The 20,428-nt window shown below is 37.2% G+C and overlaps 1 protein-coding gene across 9 annotated transcripts in view; it reads left to right on the top strand.

Moving 5' to 3' along the window:
• N6AMT1 (N-6 adenine-specific DNA methyltransferase 1) overlaps positions 1-20,428 on the top strand; it is a 319,675-nt gene that overhangs the window by 164,749 nt on the left and 134,498 nt on the right. The gene's annotated exons all lie outside the window — the stretch shown is intronic.

Raw genomic sequence — 20,428 nt, 5'->3', positions numbered from 1 at the left:
AACAACTTACTCCTGAATGACTTTTGAGTAAACAACAAAATTTAAGGTAGAAATCAAAACAATTTTTGAAATAAATGAAAACAGACACAACATACCAAAATCTCTGGGATGCAGCAAAAGCAGTGTTAAGAGAAAAATTCATAGTACTAAATGCCTGCATTAAGAAGTTAGAAAGATCTCAAATTAACAATTTCACATTGTACCTAGAAGAACTAGAAACACAAGAACAAACTAAAAAGCTACCAGAACAGAAGAAATGACTAAAATCAGAGCAGAACTGAATGAAATTGAGATCCAAAATCCATACAAAGGACCAAGAAAACCAAAATGCTTTTTTGAAGGGATAAATGAGATCAATAGACGGCTAACTAGATTAACGAAGAAAAAAGAGAGAATATCCAAATAAGCACAATCAGAAATGACTAGATGGCCAAGTACAGTGGCTCACGCCTGTAATCCCAGCATTTTGGGAGGCCGAGATGGGCAGATCACCTGAGGTCAGGAGTTGGAGAACAGCCTGGCCAACACGGTGAAACCCTGTCTCTACTAAAAATACAAAAATTAGCTGGAGGTGGTGGCACGCACCTATAATCCCAGCTACTTGGGAGGCTGAGGCAGAAGAATTGCTTGAACCCAGGAGGTGGATGTTGCTGTGAGCCGAGAGCATGCCACTGTACTCCAGCCTGGGTGACGGAGTGAGACTCCATCTCAAAAAAAAAAAAAAAGACTAAAATGACATTACAACTGATCCCATAGAAATACAAAAGATCCTCAGAGACTATTATAAACACTTCTAGGTATACAAACTAGAAAATCTACAGGAAATGGGTAAGTTCCTGGAAAGACAAAACCACCCTAGATTGAATCAAAAAGAAGTTGAAACCCTGAGCGGACCAGTAATACCAGTAATGAGCTCTGAAATTGAATCAGTAATAAAAAAACACCCAACCTTAAAAAGCCCTCGACCTGATGGATTCATATCTGAATTCTACCAGACATAAAAAGAAGAGCTGATCCCAATCCTACTGAAACTATTCCAAAAAATCAAGGAGGAGGGACTCCTCCCTCATTCTACAAACCCAGCGTCATCCTGATAGCAGAATCTGGCAAAGACACAATGAAAAAAGAAAACTACAGGCCGATATTCCTGATGAACACAGATGCAAAAATCCTCAACAAAATACTAGCAAACTGAATCCCAAAGCATATCCAAAAGTTAATTCACTATGATCAAGTAGGCTTCATTCTTGAGATGCAAGGTTGGTTTAATATACACAAATCAATAAATGTGATTCACCACACAACTAAAAACTGAAGACATAACTGCAAACAAAACTGTATGATTATTTCAATAGACACAGAAAAGCTTTTCATAAAATCCAGCATCCCTTCATAATAAAAACCCTCAAGAATTAGGCATGAAGGAACATACCACAAAACAATAAGAGTTGTCTATGACAAACCCACAGCCAGTACTGAATGGATGAAAGCTGGAAGCATTTCCCTTAAGACCTGGAACAAGATGAGGATGTCTAGTTTTGCTACATAGTACTGGAAGTCCTAGCTAGAGCAATCAGGCAAGAGAAAGAAATAAGAAGAAATATAGGATGCTTTTATCATTGTTTGCTCATGATATGATTTGATATCTAGAAAGCCCTAAAGACTCTGCCAACAGGCTTCTAGAACTAATAAATGACTTCAGTAATGTTTCAGGATACAAAATCAAAGTAGAAAAATCAGTAGCATTTCTATGCATCAATAATGTTCAAACTGAGAGCCAAATCAAGAACACAATTCCATTTACAATAGCCACAAAAAAACACAAAATACCTAGGAATACATCTAGTCAAGGAGGGGAGAGATCTCTTCAAGGAGAGTTACAAAACACTGCTGAAAGAAATGATAGATAAAATAAACAAGTAACAAAACATTCTAGGCACATGTATCAGAAGATTATTATTAAAACAGCCATACTGGCCAAAGTAATGTACAGATTCAGTGCTATTCCTATCAAACTACCAGCATAATTTTTCACAGAATTAGAAAAACTAAAGTTCATATGGAACCAAAAAAGAGCCCAAATAGCCAAAGCAATCCTAAGCAAACGAATAAAGCTGGAAGCATCACAATACTCAATTTCAAACTAAACTGTAAGGCTATGGTAACCAAAACAGCATGGTACAACTTCAAAAAACAGATACATAGATCAATAGAACAGAATAGAGAACCCAGAAATAAAGCCTCCTGCCTACAATCATCTGATCTTCAGCAAAGCCAGCAAGAATAAGCAATAGGGAAAGGACTGTCTATTCAATCAATGGTGCTAGGATAACTAGCTAGCCATATGCAGAAGAATGAAATTGGACCACTGCCTATCATCATATACAAAAATTAACTTAAGATAGATTAAAGACTTAGATGTAAGACCTAAAACTATAAACGTGGTAGAAGAAAATCAAGGAAATACTCTTGTGGACATAAGCCTTGGCAAAGAGTTTATGAGTAAGTTTTCAAAAGCAATTGCAACAAAAACAAACATTGACAAGTGAGACATAATGAAACTAAAGAACTTCTGCCCAGCAAAATAAACTATCAACAGAATAAACAGACAACTTACAGAATGGGAGAAAATATTCATAGACTATGCATCCTACAAAGGTCTAATATCCAGAATATGTAAATAATTGAATTCAACAAACAAAAAATAAATAACCCTATTAAAAAGTGGGCAAAGGATATAAACAGACACTTCTTAAAATGAGATATACACGTGGCCAACAAATATATGAAACAATGCTCCACATCACTAATCATCAGTGAAATGTAGATCAAAACCACAATGAGATACCATCTTGCATCAGTCAGACTGGCTATTAATAAAAAGTAAAAAAAAAAAAAATAACAGATGCTTGCAAGGCTGCGGAGACAAGAGAACGCTTACACACTGCTGGTGGGAATGTAAATTAGTTCAGCTGCTGTGGAAAGTAGTTTGGAAATTTATCAAAGAACTAAAAATATAATTACCATTTGACCCAGTAATCAAATTGCTGGATATATACCCAAAGGAATATAAATCATTCTACCAAAAACACATGCACTTATATGTTTATCACAGCACTATTAATATGAGTAAAGACATTGACTCAACCTAGGTGCTCTTCAGTGGTGGATTGGATAAAGAAAATGTGGTACATATACACCATGGAATGTTACAAAGCTATAAAAAAGAATGAAGTCACATCGATTGCAGCAGCATGGATGGAGCTAGAGGTCATTATCCTAAGTAAATTAACACAGGAACAGAAAACCAAATATCGCATGTTCTTGCTTACAAGTGGGAGCTAAACACTGGGTACTCATGAATATAAAGGTGAGAACAATAGACACTGGGGACTACTAGAGGGGAGAGGAGGGCAAGGGTTTAGAAACTACCTATTGAGTACTATGCTCACTACCTGGGTGACGAGATCATTTGTATCCCAGACCTCAGCATCATGCAATATACTCATGTGACAAACCTGCACATGTACCCCAAATCAAAAATAAAGGTTTAAATTTTAAAAAATGAAGATTATGTTTGGCCTTCTGTGTATTAGTCAACTCTTTGTCACAGTAGACACTCATTAACCATGTTTGTTCCTTTAACCTGAAGTGTTACCAGGTTTCATTGTTTCCAACCTGGAGCTGATTTTTCCTACTCTTTATTCTATGTATAATTCAGCCTCATCTCATTGTCTGTACCTACCATATTTCAAAACACTGTCCACACCCTAACTATATAGGAAGATAGTGATATTTTGAGCAAAATTAATAGGCCTCAATGGGCATATTTTCTCAATTTATTGCATCTTTGCAAAAATTAAGGAGAACAGAGGCAAAGAGTAGAAATAATATATCTAGAATGACATAATATGATACAATGGGAAACCAAATAACTAACCTGGAGAAAAGTTCTAAGAACACAAACAATACATTAGAATCTGGGTAAGACAAAGCTTAGAAAAATGTATCCATCATTTAGAAGGCTATTTTTATGGAAGAGGCATCAAGTCAATGACATAGAATAAAATGTTGAGAAATAGAAAAATGGCCCCATAACTCTTAACATGAAGACAACTCTATAACTGTTAACTATTATTCTGCAGTACAGTACAAGGTGTTGGTCAGGAGTGTCTGCTCAAGCCAGACTCATGGACAAACTCCAGGTCCATTATTCCTGATGAACAAGTAACTTAAGAGTCTCTCAGCCTGAGTTTTCTTAGCTATATATGGGTATATAATGTACATATAATGCACATGTACATATTGTGCATATAAAATGATGAACCATATACCTGAGGCAAGGTAACATATAATTGAAATAATTTCTTCACACACTTATTTCTTAAGCCCCTGCTATTTGCCGTCTTCACAGAGTTCATGGTCTAAAGAAGGAGGTGGACAGTCACATGGGCCCATAGGTAGATAATAACAGACCAAAAAGGAAAAGTGCAGAAGGTTACAAGCTTCCAATAGGGAGACCTGGCTTGGTCCCCAGGGACAGGGAAGGTTCCCTGAGAAAGTGATACTAGGCTAGGATGCAAAGGAGGAATGGGAGTTAAATGAGTAAAAAAGGAGGGGCCTGGGGAAAGAGCATCCTAGCAAGAGGAACTGTACATGCAAAGCCCCCAGTTGGGGATCACAGGTTTTCCTGGGGAACTAAAGATTGGCCATTGTGGCTGGAGCATCGAGAATGAGCAAGGGAGTCCTGAGAGTCAAGGCGGAATAGGCGGGCCGAGGCCACTTCGCTTTATCCTAAGTGCAGTGGGAGCCAATGCAGGGCTTTAAGCTGGGGAGAGACATGAGCTTCTGTGCTGTTAATAGAATGGCAGAGTAAGGGTGAATGTTTGCTCTTGCTGTCCTCCCAGTGAGAGATGATGGTGGCTGCGACGGGGTGATGGCATGAGCAATGGAGAAAAGTGGAGGAATCTGGGAGATATTTAGGAGGTAAAATGGATGGGACTTTGTGGTGGGCTGGATATGGCAGTGGAAGAAGAGGGAGGTGTTAAGCATGAATCCTGGTCTCCCAGATTGGAAACTCAGCCTGTGGTGATGCCATTCATTGCAAAAGGCAATACCAGAAAAGTACTGACTTTGCAGAGTACCTGTGTCCTTATTTACTTGCAGACATATTTCACAAATCTGAAACCTTAGTGTACCTTTTGCCTAAAATCTTATTTTCATTCATGAAAGAGCATCATATTCATATTTATGTATCTATGGAAACAAATATACACAAAAATAGTAGGTTTGCCATTATTGGTGTAAATTAGTCAAAACATTTATTTAGCTTTATTATAAATGTAAGTAATTCGAACATTTTATACTCATTATTTTAAAAAACCAATTTCATATGCTTTCTTCATAGTTAGGTTTCTAAACAATTGTAATGTATCAATTCCCTGATCAAACATTTATTCTCTTCCCCAAAGTCTATGGAATGAAATGTATGCTACTTGCAATTAACATCATATCCAAGATCTTGAGTCACTTTCCTGCCTCATCTTCATGGCTTCTCTATTGCCCCCAAGGGTGTTCTTGGCTTTGATTGTTGGTTCCTCTCCCTGGGATGTCCTCTAAACACTTCTGCCCAGCTGAATCCTACTAATTCTTCAAAGCCTCCTTGAAGCATTATTGCCTCTGGAGCTTTTCTGGATCCCTGTCATATTGTTTCTGAGCTTTCTTATTTTTATGTGAGTTTATATCACAGACAGACTTGAATTTAAGTTAAATTGTTCACATCAGCTCCTTCCTCTAGATCAACAAGTTCTCCAACTTATTTTGCGTCTTCTCTATTACTAAACATTGTAACATACCCTCTGATTGAAGTTGGGCTTCCCCCAGAAGCAGATCCTGAGATACAGATTTGAGTGTAAGTAATCTGTTTTGGGAGGTGATCCCAGGAAGTGCTTTTGAGGGAGTGGGGAATTATCAAGCAGATCATGGTGGTGGGCAACCAGGGATCCTTTCTGCTGGGACCTCTCAGAGGCTGTGTAGAACATGCCTCATAGTTGTTGCAACTGAAGGCAAAGATGCTGGGGAGATTGTCCTTTGTTATGGACTCAAAGTTTATGTCCTTCCAATATTCCTGTGTTGAAATGTAATCCCCAAGGTGATGGTATTATGATGTGTTGCCTTGGGGGAGGTTATTAGGTCATGAGAGTGGAGCCCTCAGGAATGGGGTTAAGTGTCCTTGTAACAGGGACCTCAGAGAGTTGCCTCACCCTTTTCTGCCATGTAAAGACAAGTGAAAAGATGGAAGTCTGCAAGACGGAAGATGGCTCTCACCAGAGCTCGACCATGTGGGCACCCTGATCTTGTACTTTCAGCCTCCAGAAGTGTGAGAAATAAATGTTTGTTGTTTAAGCTACCCCGGCTAGGATATCCTCTAAACACTTCTGCCGAGATGAATCCTATTAATTCTTCAAAGCCTCCTTGAAACGTTACTGTCTCTGAAGCTTTTCTGGATCCCTGTCAAATTGTTTCCAAGCTGCTTTGCTCTTACGTGAGTTTATATCACAGACAGACTTGAATTAAAGTTAAATTGTTCCTATCAGCCCCTTCTAGATCAACAGGTTCTAAAACATTTTTTGCCTCTTCTCTATCACTAAACATTGTGAGCACACCGTCTAATTGAAGTTGGGCTCCCCAACTGTTTTAGCAGCCCAAACTGAAAAAGACATCCTCTCACATCAGGCAGTGGTTGAGGGCTGCTCTGGGGAATCATGACTCCCCAGCACTTCTTGCCTGGTTTGGCCTGGACCAAATTCACTTCAGCAGCCAGAGGGCTCCCTCAAGCAGAGATATGCAGATATTTGATGTTGAAAAGGCACTAATGGTGTCTGCAATGCCCCCCCAGCCCTCATATACATAGAATATTTTCTTATTTATTGCTCATATACAATAATGAAAGCTTCTCATTCCTCCTCCAAAACAATTAAGAGGACATAGTATTTGGAAGCGAAAATGGGATATTATCAGAAGGGAGTGTAGGAGGTAGGGACTTGGATTTTTTATTTTTTAATTAAAAGTACCTAGACTTTCTAGCTAATATATTTTAATAGTTGAACATATTAAAAATCGAGATCTAGTATTTATAGTGGATGTAGAAGTAACGTAAAAAATAACAAGGCTCTGGAGCTTGACAACTTTTAGCATATAGGTGCCACCAGCAGAAAAGATGGGTTATAAAATCTTATGGAATATGGGAGGCATTAAACCACGTAGTTTAAAAAAGGAGAATTTTCTCATGAATAATGTAATGGAAAGCTTGATTAATGAAGAACTTGGAATTTGGGTGGGATCTTCATTTAGGAATGTGTTTTCTGAAGTTTTAAAAAATAGCAAAAATACTATACATGAAGCATATTCATTGAGACAGGATCATTTGATTCTTTCCTATTGAAGAAAAGAAAATAACTGATCCTTTTCTTCCTATCCTCCATATATTTCATTCCATTCTCCATTGCACCCTCTGTTCACTCCTACTCCTTCTTCCTCACTCCCCAGCACTGGCTGCTTTTTAAGGTCATGTGATTTCTGGATTTGTGGAGGATTTAATGTTTTGAGAAATGAAACGGCACTGAAATGCTGTCATGGTGCCTGAGTTATAAAGTATTTAGGTGATTTGTGGTCACACACATATGGAGAAAGTATCTTTACTTGAGGAAAAGCATATAGGTTCTTTTGTACATCTGCACCATTTTTTAAAATCACGAATAGCATTTTAAAGTAAAAAAGAGGTAAAGTCTAGGTGGGTTTGTGTTACTTTAAATTACTTTTAAGAACAAAATTAGACCACCATTGGCTGGTTTTTCTATTTCCAAATCATATTCCCAACAGGATGCCAATGCAGTCCAGCAGTTTAATTCATTATTATACAGAGTCCAAGGGAGTGAAATTTTAACCTTTGCTTCTAACCACTTCATGTTGGTTTTATCTGTAATTAACTTAGTGAAAGGCATCTGATGACAGATTCTTCCCTGTGCTCCAATTACCTAACTTAGGAAGTTATCCAAGGAGCTTATTTAACCACTTTCTTCTGAAAAGTGTCATGTGGTAAAACAGAAATCATAAGTAGGAATTCTAGGTGTTTTAATAGGGAATCCCAAAGAGTATTATTGGATGAGCCCACATGGGAATGTTTGTAAACCCTTGACTGGTGTGGTTAGGTCTGGGGCAGTATCATGGTCAAAAGAACACAGCACTGAAACCAAAATTAGCTTCAAGGTAACCTAAATCCTTTACATCTTTCAAAAGCAATGCTTTCTAGTATCCTCTTTTTTACTCCTCTCCCATTCTCCGTGCATATTCTCTGTAGTTATACCCGGACTTTTATTTTCAAATGTCCTTCACCTGGGAAAATCTCTTCCTCTAGCCCCAGCCCTCTAGTTTCCTGTGCTTTTCTCCCCGCCCTCTGTCTGATTTTGCCTTACAAAGCCTTACAGGGTCAGTCTGGCAAAGGTGGGAGCTCCTTGGAGGGTGGAAAAAAGGAAGACAGACAAGGAAAAGCTAGAATCTTTTTTATAGGGCAGAAGGATGGGAAAGGCAAGGGACCCTCATAAGATAATCTTTGTATTTAAATTATATAAATAAGGATATAAGAAATTTTTCTATCTGACAGCACCAAGGGACATTTTCTTAACAGTAGACTTGGTTGTCCTTTATAACAGCTGGTTGGAGATACTGGAGAAGTGCATTCCGAAGTTCCATCCTATATTATGACTCTCATTCATGACTTTACCCTAAGCCCTTCCTGAACCTGCTTATATTTTAAATTTGTGCCACTCCTGGGTTCCACAATGGAAGGTAATTTGAGAATTCTCAGCTTAGATAAACAACTCTAAATTGGCCTCCATATTAACTCTGTATTCTACATATACCTTTTGTAATTTCAAAGACTGCAATGGACGGAATGTTTGTGTGTCTTCAAAGTTCATGAGTTGAAATCCTAATCCCCAGTGTGATGGTGTTAGGAGAATGAAGGCTTTGGGTGGCGATTAGGTCACTAGGGTGGAGCCCTCATAAGTGGGATTAGTGCCGTTATAGAAGGAACCCCAAAGAACTCCCTAGCTCTTTTACCACCATGGGAGGATAGAACAAGTTGATGACAGTCTGCAACCTGCAAGAAGGCCCTCACCAGGACCAGACCATACTGTCACCCTGACTTCCAGCCTCCAGGATGCTGAGAACTAAGTTGTTTATAAGCCACTCTGTCGTTGGTATTTTGTTATAGCTACCTGAACTAAGACAGTCTTCATTTACACATATAACCTTTCCTTTTTTTAATCTCTCATTTTTGAGAAACTGCTTCATTCTTTTAAGCATTTTAGTTAATCTTCTTGGATTTCATCCAGTTTGGCTATGCCTTTATAGAGGTCATGGTTGCTCACAGTGTTCTAGGTATGGTATGAATCCGTTTTGAATAAAGAATGACAGACTTGTATGATTTACTTTTAACACCCTTTTTTGCTATTACCTAGCATTATTTTTGTTGTTAATAGCTTTCCTAAGGACAAATATCTTTGAAACCGCACCATAATACTTTCTATTTTTCCTTGGTCATAACCATTGTTGACAACTGTCATAGCTATCTTTCTGTACATATGCTTGGAATTAATTGTTGCACCTGTCTAACCTATGCCCACATGAAATCTTATTTGCCATTTCCTTTCATCCCTGGGATTATAACCATATCCTGGGGATTATGATCCAAGAACAACTTAATGGAAATTGTAAGATAAATTATAATCATTTACTACATAAGCATGAATAACATAATGAGTAGAAGAAGACAAAGAATACTCTTTGGCAGGAGGCAAAAAAGGATTAATGTAGGAGAAACCAGTAAAAATAAAACCTAATTTTCAAAAGATCTTTAAGTTTCCACATGTAAGTTTCATATGGTAGAATAGTTTATTGAGAAGAGCATTTTAACTAAATGTAGTAAAAAAACTATTTACAAGCGGGTAATTCTCTGGTGAGTCTAGCTGCCTTCTACTAGGGTGTACGTTAAAGAGACATAAAAATATTTACATCGAGTGTGGTGGCTCATGCCTGTAATACCAGAACTTTGGAAGGCCGAGGCAGGTGGATTACTTGAGGCAAGGAGTTTGAGGCCAGCCTGGCCAACATGGTGAAATCCCGTCTATACAAAAAATAGAAAAATTAGCCCAGTGTGGTAGCGCATGCTTGTAATTCCAGCTACTTGGGAGGCTGAGGTGGGAGGATCACTTGAATGGGGGAAGCGGGGGTTGCAGTGAGCTGAGATCATGCCACCGCACTCCAGACTGGGTGAGAGAGTGAGAGTTCATCTCAAAAAAAAAAAAAAAAATTAAAATTATGCAACTCTTCTAAGTTTTGTAATTTGGAAAATAGAGTAAATTTTCATTAAGATGTTATTTGTGTTAACCTTTAATGTGTTTATTGTCATTTTAAAACTAATAAATATTTAAAAATTCTCAATGTAATTTTCTAATATTAGAAATATGAGTACACAAAATCCACATGAACTTTGAGGCCCTTCACTTTTGAGAGTGTAAAGGGATGTTGAGGCCAGAAAGTTTGAGAACTGCTAGACTTTAGAGAATCCAAATGTCATTTCCACCTTCTTTGTGTACATTAAATATTTACTTTTTCAAAGGGTCCATTACATTTCATTCACTCACCAGAGTATTTATATTTATCTGAGAGCATAGAGCAGTTTCCTACTGACTGGGAGTTTCAAAAGTAGAGCACAGTACGTAGAACAATAAGGAAATACAGTAGCAGAGAATACAGCTACCGAGAATAATGCTAATTTCAGTTTTTTGTGGTTCAGAGTGAGTATCTGAAATTCCATATTTAGCCTCCAAATAATAATTTTATAAACTGGGCTTATTTTATAGTCTTGAAAGTACAAGGCTTGCTTTTTCTGCAGTGATAACATTCATGAAGGGAAAAGAAAATTGCAAAATCAGAAAAAGTCATTTAATTCTTAAGAAATTTAGGAAATTCTGTGCTTTAAAAGATGGATTAAAGAGAAGCCTCAATATTTCAGATAGAGAAAACTGAAGAGGTAAAGAAATTAAGTTTATGAAACTAGCTAATTTTTTCTGTTTCCAAGATGAGTAAAGATACTGCAAGAGTCACTTTATGGCCATATTTTACACACACTCCCCTTCTAACTACATGTGAAATAAGACATGAATGACATTTGATTGAGGCCTGATAAGGACCATAAATTTCTCAGAAAATATAACTAGGATGTTATAGAGTCGTTAGATAATCCTTCAGTGTAACCAAACCATTGTGGAACAGATGAAATGAATTTGTAGTTGCAACTGTCTACTTCTGAATGCTCAAAGATATACACTAACGAAATCTTTAGGTGAAAACAGAGGAGATTTAGAGACAGGTTTGAGATTTCTTACAAGAACTTAGAGTTACGTCAAATATAGAACAATTAACCTATCACTTTGTCCATGTGGAATGAGGCACTGATTGGTGGTGTTGTAGGTAGAATAATGACCACTTCAAAGATGTCTACATCCTAATTCTTGGAATATGTGAATATGTTGCCTTACAAGGCAAAAACGACTTTGAAGATGTGATATTAAAGACTTTAAGATGCAGAAATTATCTTGGATTATCCAAGTGGGCTCACGCTAATCTTAAAAGCAGACAACCTTTCCCATTGTCATCAGAGAAAGGAAGATGGAATTACAGAATGGTCAGAGAATTGCATTTCTCTCCATTTTTGTTGCATTTGGCTTTGAAGATGGGGGAGGGAGTCATGAGTCGGAATGTGGAAAGCCTCTAGAAGCTGGAAAAGGCGAGAACATTGATTTACCCTTAGAGTCTCCAGAAAGGAACACAGTCCTGCAGACACCTTGATTTTGGCCCAGTGAGATCCTTGTTGGACTTCTAGCCTACAGAACTGTCAGATAATACATTTGGGTTGCTTTAAACCTCTAAGTTTATGGTAATTCATCATGGTGGGAAATGAATACAGCACAGTCTTTGAAGTTGGACATTTTTCTGACTCCCAGCTCTTCACTCTCAGGTACAGTATTGTGTAGGCTGTACTATGAAGCTAACATATTAACCAAGTAATAAGAGAAGAAGCCAAGAGATATATGTTGTTTTTCTATTTCTTTCATGAGGAACACATGGGAACCTATTTCTAAGTCTTTGATTCTATCAATGAATGAGTTAGGAAGGCAGCCTCCTGAAGAAATTATTTAAAAATCTTGCCTTTTCTTTGGGTAGATAAAGAGAAGAAAAGTAGTAAAAAAGAGTCTTAAAATTATTCAAATCAATGAAATACTTTATTGTAGTTATTTAAAGTCCATAGACATATGGATTTCAATTTATAGGAGAGAATGGGCTCAGTAAAATGTTAAAAAATATTTGTTAATATTTTGAGCCTTGATCTAGTAGTATGATAGTGGTAGGAATAAGTCAAGGTAGGACAAGAAAAAAGAAAAGAAATGAAAATTTACTAAGCTGCTTGGAGAGAAAACTACGGTTTCTATTTCTTTCACCCTCACGTAATTTTGTTGACTTCAAGCCAAAGATGCCTAGAGGGAGATCTGCAAGTACGAATGACAGCAGCAGTGAAGGAGGCCGTTACTCCGAATGTAAAATTAGAAGTGCCAAAGCAGTTTGAAGCCAGTGAGGCAGTTTGCCAAGCCAGGAAAACATCAATGCTTGCTGCCTTTACATGCTCCACCTGGTACAGGGACCAGGACAAATTAAGTTGTGTTTACAGTCAGCATTTTTATTTTGAAACTTTGTATACTTTGTCATCAACATTTATTTTAAGTGATTGGCTTTAAATTGGCTGTAAATTACTTCAGAGTAATTTTAGTCCATCTTAGGGGTGACAGTTTTCCTTTGAATGTCCGCTGAAAGTCAGGGGTAAATTAGGCTTACCTGAAACAATTTGACTTTTTTTTTTAAACGCTTGTTCCCTTCTGTGTCCATTCAAAACCTACCTGCATTTCATAACCCTAGTATAATGGGAATAAGTTTTTTGTTTTTTTTTTTTTGCCAAAACCTTCTGGAACATGCTGAATATCATGGTATGAAGAAAATATTTAGTAAAATTGCTAAGCAAAGGGTTTAGAGCTAACACCCTAATCACTTGTGTCTCACCCAGATGGTGTCCCAGATCCAATATAAATTTTCTACCAGGACGTAAAAAAAGCAAACCTTTAACCAGCCATGCGTTTTGTTTGAAGTCTCAGGGCACTTAGGAAATGCCTCATGAGTATAAGGAGATTTAATTGCTAGAGCAGTGCATTAGGAGGTCTGAGAAGGGATAAAAAGGGGAAAAAGTGTTTTCTATGTGGTCTGAATTATATTCCCCAACTGGGCTTAGTTTATAGAAAGTCAGCATTTTGAACTACCTCTGGCTTCCCTCTACAGATCTAGGAAGATGCAGCTAACTTACCTAATTTTCAAGGCACGAGAAGGCGCTAGAAACATGACCTCCCAGCTAGTGTTTATATATCAAGGGATTTATTTCTTCAGTGTCTTAACTTCCAAAACAATAGTTTGGATAGTGTTTCAATGGTAATGTGACATGAGCAGACATGTTGTATGGGTTCACAATATTAATTAGCATTAACCATAGTCAAGTAGGCTTCAAGTCCACGAAAACAGCATGAAATGTTGGTGTTCTGACCTAAGAGAATAATGTCTAAAATGCCAAGAGAAGGATGGAAAATATGTAACACCTCATTAAATACAGTGTTATTACACTGTAATTTTTTTTCTGTAACTCTGAATCAGAGCATCCAATAAATTTTACACGGGACGAATGTAATTCTATAAAAACAATGTTCTTTCCTGTTCCAGAGGATGCCAATAAAATGTAAGGGATGTAGAACGTAAGAAATGAAATACAGTAACAGCTACCACAGGGAAGTGCTGCCTTTGGCTTGGACCCATGGGTAGAGCACTGGAACAGAAGTCTGGGGTTTCAGCCTGTCTTTATCCATAGATAAAGGATGAGCAGGTAAAAGATGCTTAGTTCCTCCCATGAGCTTCTTATTTCATAATACAATGTCAGTAACATGGAGCATTATTGTAAAGACTATGTTAGAAAAAGGAAGCAAAACTTCCATTGTGGTGCCTGACATCTGGTGCTTAATGAGGTTGGCTTTATTCGCTCCCTGGCCTTAACCTGCAAAACCAGGATAATAATGCTTATTGCATCCCCTCCCCATCTGTCCAGCCAGCGATCCTACAGGAAATCATCCTTCCCCCACCTTTTTTTTTAACTTTTATTTTAGTTTCAGGGGTACATGTGCAGGTTTGTTATATAAGTAAATTGTGTGTTTCCAGGGTTTGGTGTAAAGATTATTTCACCAGCCAGGTAATAAGCACAGTACCTGATAGGTAGTGTTTTTGATTCTTACCCTCCTCCTAGTCTCTTGCCCTCAGGTAGGCTCCCCCGTGTCTGTTGTTCACTTCTTTGTGTCCATGTGTACACAATGTTTAGCTTCCACTTATAAGTGAGAACATGGTATTTGGTTTTTTTGTTCCTGTGCTAGTTCACTTAGGATAATGATCTCCAGCTCCATCCATATTGCTGCAAAGGACATGATCTCGTTCTTTTCTTATGGCTGTGTAGTATTCCATTGTGTATATGTAACACATTTCGTTTACCCAGTCTACCATTGATGGGCATTTAGGTTGATTCCACATCTTTGGTATTGGGAATAGTGCTGCAATGAACATACAAGTGCATGTATCTTTATGGTAGAATGATTTATATTCCTTTGAGTATATACCCTATAATGAGATTGCTGGGTTGAATGGTAATTCTGCTTTGAGATCTTTGAGAAATCACCAAACTGCTTTCCACAATGCGTGAAATAATTTACATTCCCACCAGCTGTGTATAAGTGTTTCCATTTCCCTGCACCCTCACTAGAATCTGTTATTTCTTGACTTTTTGATAATAGTCATTCTGACTGGTGTGAGATGGTATCTCATTGTGGTTTTGATTTGCATTTCTCTAATGATTAGTGACACTGAACATTTTTTCATATGCTTGTTGGCTGCATGTGTGTCTTCATTTGAAAAGTGCCTGTTCGTGTTCTTTGCCCATGTTTTAATGGGGTTGTATGCTTTACGCTTATTGATTTAAGCTCCTTATAGATTCTGATGCATAGTTCGTAAATATTTTCTCCCATTCCGTAGGTTGTCTGTTTAGTCTGTTGATAGTTTCTTTTGCTATGAAGAAGCTCTTAAATTTAATTAGGTCACATTTGTCAATTTTTGTTTTTGTTGCAATAGCTTTTGGCATCTTTGTCATAAGATCTTTGCCAGGTCCTATTGCCAGAATGGTACTTCCTAGGTTACCATCTGGGTTTTTATAGTTTTAGGTTTTACATTTAAGTCTTTATTCCATCTTGAGTTGGTTTTTGTATATGGTAATAGGCAGGGGTCCAGTTTCAATCTTCTGCATATGGCTAGCTAGTTATCCCAGAACCATTTATTAAATAGGGAGTCCTTTCTTTGTTGCTTGTTTTTGTGACTTTGTTGAAGATCAGATGCTTGTAGGTGTGCTGCATTATTTCTCAGCTCTCAATTCTCTTTTATTGGTCTGTGTATATGTTTTTGTAGTGATACCGTGCTGTTTTGGTTACTGTAGACTTATAGTACAGTTTGAAATTGAGAAATGTGTTGCCTCTAGCTTTACTCTTTTTTTCTTAGGTTTGCCTTGGCTATTTGAGCTCTTTCTTGGTTCCATATGAATTTCAAAATAGTTTTTTCTAATTATATGCAGAATGTCATTGGTAGTTCGATAGGAATAGCATTGAATCTGTAAATTGCTTTGGGCAATATGGCCATTTTAATGATATTGATTCTTCGTATGCATGAACATGGAATGTTTTTCCATTTGTTTATGACACCTCTGATTTCTTTAAACAGTGTTTTATAATTCTCATTGTAGAAATCTTTCACCACCCTGGTTAGCTATATTTCTAGGTTTTGTCTGTGTGTGTTTGTGTGTGTGTGTGTGTATGTGTGTGTGTGTGGCTATTGTGAATGGGATTGTATTCTTGATTTGAATCTCAGCTTATATGTTGTTGGTGTATAGGAATGCTACTGATTTTTGTACATTAATTTTGTATACTGAAACTTTGCTGAAGTTTATCAGATCAAGGAGTTTTGGTCAGAGGTATGGAGTTTTCTAGGTATATAGAATAATATCTGCAGAGAGGGATAGTTTGACTTCTTCTCCTCCTATTTGGATGCTTTTTATATCTTTCTCTTGCCTGAATGCTCTGGCAAGGACTTCTAGTATTATGTTGAATAGGAGTGGAGAGAGAGGTCATTCTTGTCTTGTTCTGGTTTCCAAGGGGAATGCTTCCAGCTTTTGGCCATTCTGTATGATGTTGGCTGTGGCTTTGTCATAGATGGCTCTTACTATTTTGAAGTATGTTCCTTCAATGCCTAGTTGAGGGTTTTCATCATGAAGGCATGTTGGAGTTTATCGAAAACTTTTTTCTGCAGCTATTGAGATAATCATATGGTTTTTGTTTTTAGTTCTGTTTATGTGATTAATTACAGTTATTGGTTTGCATATGTTGAACCAGCCTTACATCCCAGGGATAAAGCCTCCTTGATCCTGGTAGGTTAGCTTTCTGATGTGCTGCTAGATTCAGTTTGCTAATATTTTGTTGAGGATTTTTGCATCTTTGTTCATCAGGGATATTGCCCTAAAGTGTTCTTTGTGTGTGTGTGTGTGTGTTTCTGCAAGCTTTTGGTATCAGGATGATACTGGCCTCATACAATGAGTTAGGGAAGAGCCCCTCCTCCTCAATTTTCTGAAATAGCTTCAGTAGGAATGGTACCAGCTCTTTATGCGTCTGGTAGAATTTGGCTGTGAATCTGTCTGGTCCTGGACTTTTTCTGGTTGGTAGGCTTTTTATTACGGATTCAATTTCTGAACTTATCATTGGTGTGTTCAGGGATTCAATTTATTCCTGGTTTAATCTTGGAAGGTTGCATTTCCAGGAATTTATCCATTTCTTCTAGGTTTTCTAGCTTGTGTGTGTAGCAGTGTTCATAGTAGTCTCTGAAGGCTTTTTAAAATATTATTTCTGTGGGGTTGGTGGTAATGTCCCCATGGTTATTTCTGATTGTGTTTATTTGGAAATTCTCTCTTTTTTTCTTTATTAGTCTAGCTAGTAGTCTATCCATCTTAATAATTCCCCTTGTTTTTTGAGAAAGCAAAATATTTTGGTGACTGTTTAAAAATGGAAATGTGTTCTTCTGAGGTGAACAATACTTCAAATACCATTGATTGTGATGAGGACAGTTGTCATAATAGAGGTATTATTGAGAGAACAAAGTTAGAGAGGTGAAGCAGAATAGGAAAAGCTACATAGTGGGGGTGACACCAATTCCCTGGTGGGGGGAGAGGGGAAGGGGGTCACTACTTGGGAGGAGGAAAAGAGATGGGGACACCCTGGGGATACATTTCTCCTCCTGGATGTTTTGTTAAGTCTCGAACACTGTGTTGGCCAGGGACTGTTGGTCTGTTTCTCACCTTAAGGATCAGTTGCTGCTTTATTTAGCATTTAGTTTTGGGGGAAAGAAAATTGGTATAAATTTATTAAACTGTATTGAAGAAATCTAAGTGGTATGGAAAACATGGTTAATATTTTAGTGATTTAATTGTAAAATTCAATGAAATTAATCTGAGTGAGGATTCTTGTCACATAAATCAAGCATTTGCAGTTCCCATTTCATGGGGCATGACGAAACCCTATCTGAACCATCTGTTCTTGCACAGTGTTAACAAACTCAAAGTTGGAAAGAGGACAGACATGTTTGTGCTTGCAAACTTTTTCCTTAAATATATTTAATGAAAAACTTTTATGCCTGCCCTTGGCACTCCACCCTTTTATTGATTATATCTTCTTGGTAAACAAATTTGTCTTAAATTTGATAAAATCTTAAATTGAACTAAAGTTCAGTGAATGCAATTTTATTTTTACCTTTATCAAACCCTAAAATGCCAATGATACTTTAAAAAAATCATGTATTCTTCTTGTTAAATTTTTGTTTGGTCCCACATTAATCTTTCTCCTAAAATAATTCAAGCTCAGCTGACTGATAAACTTACCTGTAAATTTTGACCCAACTTAATATCTTCAAAATCTTTGGATAATTTCAATGTATTCATTTTTCCTAAATGTGGACATAGCTACAAGGCACGATCTGTGAACTAGGAAGCAGGCCCTCACCACACATCAAAATTTTTTGTGCCTTGGTCTTGGAATTCTCAGCATCCAGAACTGTAAGAAATAAGTTCTGTTGTTTATAAATTATTCAGACTAAGACACTTTGCAGTAGTAACACAAACAGACTAAGACAGTCATGTAGCATTTTATTAAAAGGGTAATTTTAACTAAAAAGCATAGTTTAGATTTTCTCTGGTGGTTCATGAATTACCACTAGAGGCCATTCAGAAAGATGACTTCCAACAATAATTTGAGCAATGGTTGCATGAATTAAAATATGAAATAATACTAGGAGGTGAACATTTCAGAGATTAAAAAAACACATGAATGCTTACATTTTGGTTGACCTTATAAAGAATATACAAAACCATGGGATAATGTGAATTCTGATAAGTTTTGGTGATGGATTTCATTCACCACCCATGTGGGGTTTGGTTGGGGTAGGTATGCAAGATATAGTGTGTCTTTTTAAAAACATAATTGATCTATCTAATCAGGGAAAATATCTAATCAGTGAAAATATCTTTGTTCAAACAGTTCATAGAAGATATATTCATGAAAATATCTAATCAGTGAAAACATCTAATCAGTGAAAATATCTTTGCTCAAACAGTTCATAGGAGATGGAGGAGAAACAATTAGTTTTTATTAGCCTTGTAATACTTCAGTCTTTCATAAAATTGCAGTTTTTGGATCTTATTTACAGCTTTTGGTGGTTTTACTGTATTAATTACACATTTTCATAGTCATTCCTCATTTCTTTTCTTTCTTTTTTTAAATTAAATAATTCTTTAAAATAGAATCTCTCCCCTTGAGGGGGGATGGGACCAAGTCTTTATATTCCTGGCATGTATGCTGTAATACAAATAATTACAATTATAATATCAGTAAGCACTAACATTATTTGTAATGTGCTCAACATTATTTTAAACAATTTTTAATTTTAACTGATTTAAAGCTATGAAGCAGGCTTTATATATATATATATATATATATATATATATATATATATATATATATCTCCAGTTTATGAGAAAATTGAGTTAAAGAGAGGTTAAAAAGCCCATTCTAATAGCACACAGCTAGTAAGTAGTTGCATAGTGATTCAAACACAGTTGGCTCCAGAGCTCATGCTCCAGCTAAAAGTTGTATGCTGTGCTATGGTCTGAATCTTTGTGTGTTTCCTAAATTCATATATTGATACTTAAACTGCAATACAGTAGTATTAAGAAGTGGGTCCTTTGTGAGGTGGTTAAATCAGGAGGGTTGAACCTTCATGAGTGAGATCCATCTCCTTATAGAAGAGGCCCACAGGAGCTTGTTCACCTCTTCCATGTGAGAACACAGTAAAAAGACACTGTTTATGAGCCAGAGAATCAGGCCTTTACAAGACACTGAATCTGTCTTGATCTTGGACTTCCAGCCTCCAGAACTGTGAGAAATAAATTCCCATTGTTTACAAGTCACCCAGTCTATGGTTGTCTGTTTGTTTGTGTTACTGTAAGCTAAAGGAATACCTGAGACTGGGTAATTCATAAAGAAAAGAATTTTTTTTTTTTTTTTTTTGGGGGCTCATGGTTCTGCAGGCTGTACAAGAAGCCTGGTGACAGCATCTGTTTCTGATGAGGGCTTCAGGGAGCTTCCACTTATGGTGAAAGTGAAGGGGAGCTAATGTGTGCAAAGATTACCTGGCAAGAGAGAAAGAAGGTGGCAGCTTCTTTTCAACAACTAGCTCTTGTGGAAACAGAGTGAGAACTCACTCATTACTCTGAAGACACACTGGAACTGGGTAAGAGACAGAGGTTGGAACAGTTTGGAGGGCTCAGAAGAAGACAGGCAGATGTGGGAAAGTTTGGAACTTCCTAGAGACTTGTTGAATGGTTTTGACCAAAATGCTGATAGTGATCTGGACAATAAGGTCCAGGCTGGGATGATCTCAGATGGAGATGAGGAACCTGTTGGGAACTGGAGTAAAGGTCCCTCTTGCTATGCAAAGAGACTGGCAGCATTTTGCCCTTGCCCTAGAGATCTGTGGAATTTTAAACTTGAGAGAGAGGATTTAGGGTATCTGGGGGAAGAAATTTCTAAGCAGCAAAGCATTCAACAGGAAGCAGATCATAAAAGTTTGAAAAATTTGCAGC

Source organism: Pongo pygmaeus, chromosome 22, assembly GCF_028885625.2.
Source record: "Pongo pygmaeus isolate AG05252 chromosome 22, NHGRI_mPonPyg2-v2.0_pri, whole genome shotgun sequence".
Classification (NCBI taxonomy): Eukaryota; Metazoa; Chordata; class Mammalia; order Primates; family Hominidae; genus Pongo; species Pongo pygmaeus.
The sequence above is the reverse complement of the archived record's forward strand: the minus strand, read 5'-3'. Positions and strand labels throughout refer to the sequence as shown.